Source organism: Cygnus atratus, chromosome 14, assembly GCF_013377495.2.
Source record: "Cygnus atratus isolate AKBS03 ecotype Queensland, Australia chromosome 14, CAtr_DNAZoo_HiC_assembly, whole genome shotgun sequence".
Lineage (NCBI taxonomy): Eukaryota > Metazoa > Chordata > Aves > Anseriformes > Anatidae > Cygnus > Cygnus atratus.
This window is the reverse complement of record NC_066375.1, coordinates 6,101,609-6,107,844: the sequence shown is the minus strand read 5'-3', so window position 1 is coordinate 6,107,844 and position 6,236 is coordinate 6,101,609. Positions and strand designations below refer to the sequence as shown.

Genomic DNA, 6,236 nt, shown 5'->3' with positions numbered 1-6,236 from the left:
GCAGGTGACCGAGCAGCAAGTCATCAAGATGACAGAACATCCAGCTGCAGAGACAAGGGAGAGTGAGCACATCCTGGTGACTCACAGGGACGGATAACACGGGCAGACACATTCAGGCAGGGCGAGGGAGACCCTCAGAGTCCTGCAGGGCTCAGAGGATGGGCTGGGGGCGTTTGGCCAGGTTTGAAAAAGACAGAGATGAGCTTAGATGGGGAAGAAACACATTCAGGAGGTGCTGCTCACAGGAGAGGCAAGTAGAATATGTTAAAGCCCAGAGTGCACATGAACAAATGGCTTTTAAAAATATCTCAGTGTTTTTTCCCGGGTGTCTCTTTGCAGGTCTGCTGCAGTTCAGGGTCACCTGAGTCCAGAGCTCCATACCTTCAAACCATGGCACCCTTAGCAAACCGCAGAGCAGAGCCTGGTAGTAACACAAACCACTTGAATGAACAAATCTAAAATATATATATATATATGTTGCACCACAATTACAGGTAGAGAAGGTATTTGAGGCGGTTAGTAAACATGCCAAATAATAAATACAGTTATTCAGCCAGCAAACAGCTGCGTGATTATAAATAGGAAAATTTACCTCAGTCCAGAGCCAGCTGAGACCCAACAACATACATTTATTAAGCAGCGATGTTTTTGGGGGCATTTTTTTGCAGGGATGTTGAGAATATTTTGCCCACTCTTTATTTTAGGAAGGTGAAACGTCCCTGGTGGATTTCAAAGGCTAACCTCTTGGGTATGCGTTCTCTGTGCCAAGACACTGAGTCACGAATAGATGGGAGGAAGCTGTGTCAAACCCAGACGGGGACAAAGCGGCTGTAATTTGGGAGCCAGCTCAGCTCCGTCTGCTAACAACCGCACAGCCCCGTCCGTGCCCTCAGCCCTGAACGCTGAGAGCTTTGCTCGCTGCCACTTTCGCATGCTGTTTGGTGATTGCTTGGGGTAATGCCTGTCCGCGCCTATTCCGTTCTGAATGACTGCCTGTGTCCTGGCCAAAGCCGGGCTCGGGGAGCGTGCTAGCAGCTGGAAGCGCTGCCCGTCCTCTGCCGTGTGGGAGCCGACAGGCTCTGAGCACGTCTGCTGGACCCTTGGGCTTGCAGGGACACTTTTCTGCTCTCTGCTGCTCAAGCTACAAGCAGCGGCTCGAGGGATTTGTCCTCTTACAAGTTTGCAGCATTAGCGCGATGTAGCCGTGGGGGACGTGTACTCTCACGGCTGGATGTTTTTATCTGGTCCTAAGTTAGGGGCAATTTTCAGGCGTTGCTTCTGCCCATGTGGTGCTGGAGAATGAAGGTTGCCTTGAGCAAAGTGAGGCGACGCTGTGATCCGTGGGGGTGCTGGGTTGTTACATGACATCTTATGGGGTCTAGATGCTTGGGGGTCCCAGGCTGTTTGCCTGAGGACATTTCTGCCTCCTGCTGCTGGTGGTTACAGCATGGTGGAGCAGAGATGACGGAGAAGTGCTCTGCCTGCTTCTCAGCTGGAGCAGCTCCTCGCCTCACCCATCCCACTGATCCTTCTGCCTCACTGCCCAGCAGGGTCCCCCAGCCAAGGAGCGGGCTGGGTGGCCGGGGACAGGAGCCTTGTCACTGCCAGCAGGCAGCTCGGATGGGTCTCACACTCAGAGCGCTGGTCCTGACCACGAAAGTGACCCAAGTTGTACCCCATTAGAGGAAGGATCATCGGGGGTGCTTCACACAGCATCTCTAGGGCGGCTGCTCCACGGGACCCGCTGCCTTGGCTGGTCTGGTGCCTCGGTCCTGCGGGTGCTCCCTGCTGGGGTGTCGCAGGAGTGGGGATGCGTTAGGGCAGGGGCAGTACAAGAGGGACAGACAGAGCTGGGAGGAGGGCTAAGGGACAGGGAGCAGAGGAACTGGGAGCACAGAAGCCAAACTAGAGTAGAGAGAGAAGTGGGGATGGGGAAAAATCCTCATTTCCAAGGGAAAATCAGGCAGGGAAGGGAGGAGGCAATGGAAAATGAGAGGAGAAGGAGAGGAAACGGCCAAGGAAAAATAAAAGCCACAACAGCGGCTGGCTCGGGGGACTTGGTTTGCTCCTGCCCCCGGTTTGCCAGCCCGTAGCTGGCGTTGCTCAGCTCGGGGTGTGCGGGCAGAGGGTTGCCGGGTGCTGCTCCGCGAGGCTTTGAGTCAGCGCGGGTGTCAGCAGCCCTCGCTGCCATGCCTGGGGGAGCGGCGGGGGCTGCAGCCCGGCCCCGGGGAGCGGTGGGGGCAGAGGGGTCCGTGGTGAATTCCCCTGCCCTCGTCCCACGGGGTGGGCTCGGGCTTGGCGAGGAGCCGCCGCAGAAACAGCCTGACTCAGGAATCCCGTTTTCTCCCCACTTTGTTATGCTGTTCTTCCCCCCCCCCCCCCCCCCCACTTTTTCTTTGTCTGCTAATGTGCAACAGATGGGAGGAAATGCCATTTTAAATGCCACAGCATCCTGATGAAACGCGATGGGTTATGGCAATCTCAGATGAATCACGGCATTGTTTTGTGTACACGTCCCCGCTGCGGCTCGGCCTCGCTTGAGCAGCTTTCTGCCTCGGGTTTTACAGGCACAGCCAGGGTCATTTAGGTGTCCACACCGGTGGCAGGTGCCCTCCCGGACCGGGGTGTTCGAGTCACGTTAATTAATTAACCAGCCACATTTCTGGAGTCAAAACTGAGCCCAGGGGGCTTTATCGTTGGCAGAAAGAGCAGCTAGTTTAGAAACATCTGGTCTGCACTGCCTTCGGGTACCCAGGGGTTATAAATTACACTAAATTCCCATGTTGCGTTTATAGGATTTCCGCACAAGGTGCAGGAACTCTGTCCCCAGGAGGAACGGGATCAGGAGAAACAGCAGAGCTGTCCCCAGCGCCTCCAGCTTCGCCCGTGGTCCCTTTGGGAAGCGGGGCCGTGTCCCCAGCCCTCGTCCCACAGCCGTGCTGCCAGGCCGGATCCGCAGAGCCAGGTCTGTCGGTGGTTTCTGTGATGTGGTTCCCTGTCGCCGGGGGTTTGCTCGGGAAGATGGGATCGTTTCAGCCAAGCGATCGGGCAGGCGTCGAATAATATTGACTCAGTGGCAGGCAGCCTGCTGCCAGATGAGAAACAGCAGCTCAGAAGTGAAAAGATATATATATATATACACACACATATCCCAGCAGCTCCATGACCCAAACCCGTAGTGACCCAGCCCTGTTAGTTTCTAACTAATTAAGTGTGGAAAAAAGTCACCCCTCAGCCTGCAGAACATAAAGCAGCCTTTTAATTTGGGTAGCTGCAAGAACAGATTTGAGGACTCCAACGAGCAGAAGACGTGACATTAAAATTTGGTTGCAATATGCTTAATTTTAACAATCTAGATTGGAAATACATCTCTGGGTATGTCTAACTGCCTGCGTGTCTCCTGGCATGGCAGATACTCGGCGCTGGCACTGAGAAGCCGGTAGCATTAAGCCGTTTAATTTCTCGTGTCTGTATTAGCTCTAATACGTGTTGCTGGAGCAAGCAGAAGGGTTGTTAGTATTAATCAGCCCACACCCCACCCCTGCTTTCACCCAGGCTGCTGCTCGGGGCTGCTTTGTGAGCGTTATCCTCGTTAAAGGGCCTGGCAGCCCCGAGGCGCAGCGGGGCCAACACCAACAGCCCGGCAGCCCGGCCGTGTTTATCCAGGTTTCAGCAGCTCTACCTGGAAGGAGAGGGAGAGGGGCCGTGTTTGCCTTCGCGAAGCCAGGGGTTTGGGGGATTGTTTTTTCCCCCTCCAGGCCTCCTTTGCTGACTTAACTCATGTCAAAAGCAGGAAGAGGAGGGGAAGGAGGGAGCGGGACCACGCGGCTGAGGGTGGAGGGGGAAGAAATGGGGACTGTGTGGGGGTGCTTGGGCAGGAGCAGTCCTGGCTCCGTCAGGGCGAGGGGCTGCGTGCTCCCGACGTGCTGCTGCCCTGCACCATGGCTCACTGCTCTTCCAGCCGCCCTGAGCTCACTCCCCTCTTTTTTCAGCAGCGAGCTCCCCCGTTAGCTTGGCTGCATCGTATAACCTCACCCTCGGGTGGTCAGTCCTGCCCGGCCTCGGGGTCTGTCCCCAAATCCCTGCCCATAGCCAGCACCTGCCCCCCATTGATTTGCTTTGAAATCCCACAGCGAATGGTGTCTGGGAGGCTGGGAGGCAGAGGAAGGGGTGTGATTGCTTGGGTCACGCAGGGAAGGGTGCTCCTGGGGACATCACCATGACCCACTGCCCTGGCGTGGGCACAGCCACGTGCCAGCACGGAGCCACAGAGGTACGGAGGGCTGTCCTCAACTCGGGGGAAAGCAGGAGGTGAGAATCCAGCCCTCTCTTACCGGGTGTTTCTGCTTTGTACATTAGCATCCCTTCCCGGTCACTCTCGTGCCTGACCATGGCTGCTGGGAACGCCGAGAGGGCCATTAAGGAGCTCTTGATGTGCGTTTATTTTGTTCAGCACATCCTGAGTGCCGTGGTGAGAGCTTCAGAGACATTCGTTACGGTGATTGCTTTCCCTGCTCGTTAAGATGGGAAAAGCCGCAGTGGTTAAGGGAGGGGAGTGGACAGATGCCAGATGCCGTAGTGCTCCGGACAGTCACGGCGGACCCTCGTCCTTCCATACGTGTCTTGCCCTGGCCTCGGGAGGACGAGGGCAGTGCTCCGAAGGGCTGTGAGGAGCACGGCCTCCCCGTGGCGAGCTCCCCATGACCAAATGATGGCACGTTCAGGGTAGGCTCCTGCAGGCTCCATCTCCGAGCCGTGCCTCGTACAGCGGCGGGCCATGTCCCCCTCCTGCCAGCACAAGGAGGTCTTTCTCTTACTGGGCGAGCTCTGGTGGGTCAGAGCCCCCCGCTGGCTCCAGCCACGTTCTCCAGAGTGATTTTGATGTACCAGAAAAGCTCAGGCTTCCCGCAGGAACAACTGGCAGCTGTCTGCAGCCTCTCTGGCCATACCGCTGCTCCCTGCTCCCTCCCTGCGAAGGGGAAGGGGTCGTGGTGGACGCACACCATGAGGCACGGAGATGCCTTGACCCCACCGATCACTGGCTGTCATGTGCCCTCAAACTGACCACGTTGTGTTTAGGATCTGAGCTGGGGAAACGGGATTTTTGTGGCTCATCCCACCCATGACCAACCCGCCCTGGAGGCTCGGCTGATCCTGTCCCCTTCTCTCTCCAGGTAGCTCCAGCTCTTGGTCTGCAGCTCGTGCAGAAGTGACCTGGGCGGTGGGACACGGCTTGGATCTGCACCCTCCTGACAGCGTGGGCTCCTGCAGCAGTGACAGTCCCCATCCTCCCTGCCCTTCCGAGGGGACAGCGCAGCGAGAGCCGCCTGCTATCTGCCTGTGACAATAGTACAGGGGGACTGCAGAGAGATTCCTGCCTTATCTTGCTTGAGGGTTACTGCAGCAAAGGGATTTATTTTGGCCTTTCTGCCAAAAAATGTACACAGAGATTCCACTGAAGCACATATATATGTTTCTCTTGGAAGCAGACAAACCTCTCGCATCCAAAAAGCCCTGCACTGTTATTAATCTCTGGGGTTTTATCCAAGTTTCTTTAGGAATCTGGACATACTTGAAATGGCTTTCAGATAAAGCTGAATGACTCTCCCTCTCTCTTTGAGGCTGGTGTGGCCTGATTTCCTAGCCGAGCGTTGAGTGGGTTGGGAATGGGGTGGGAGATTTCCAGCCACCTAAACCGGGGAGGAGGGAGCCTCTTAAAGCAACCCAATCCAAGCGGATTGCGGGCACTTTTCCTGACCTCTGCCTGGGAGCGCAGCAGCGTGCCATGGGCTATCCGAACCGGGGAAGGCTTCCTTGGCCAGTGTTAAAACCGATGGGCAAGCAATTGCTATCAAGACACAGCATGGCAGGCGGGTGCAGTTTGGAGAGCCGGGCAGAGGTGATGCCCCAGGGCTCCCCAAGGTGAGCACCCTCCCAAGCCCCCTCGGAGCGTGGAGCCCCCACTTTGGGCCAAGCTCAAGGCGCTCCCCAGCCGTCCCTGGAGCAGGGGCCCTGCCTGGGGACACCTCAAAGCCACAGCAAGCCCGTCAGCCACAAGAGGGTGACAAAGTCCCATCCTGCGCTGCGGTGGCCCTGGACAAACCTGGGGATGTCCCCAGCTGGCACAGGACAGCAGCCCACCCTGGGGACCTAGCTGGGATCGGGTGACCTGAGGCTCTTGGAAAATCCTTGCTGGAGTCCTCAGTCCGAGGGAATGCTGGCTGGAAATGAGATCC

At 56.7% G+C, this 6,236-nt stretch overlaps 1 long non-coding RNA gene across 1 annotated transcript; it reads left to right on the top strand.

Annotated features, from left to right (window-relative positions):
• Nucleotides 1–525: 525 nt before the first annotated feature.
• On the top strand, nucleotides 526–5,538 carry LOC118260572 (uncharacterized). The gene is made up of 3 exons (XR_004782248.2): nucleotides 526–954; nucleotides 2,796–2,965; nucleotides 5,175–5,538. It is a non-coding gene; the product is annotated as an uncharacterized LOC118260572 (long non-coding RNA).
• Nucleotides 5,539–6,236: the final 698 nt, after the last annotated feature.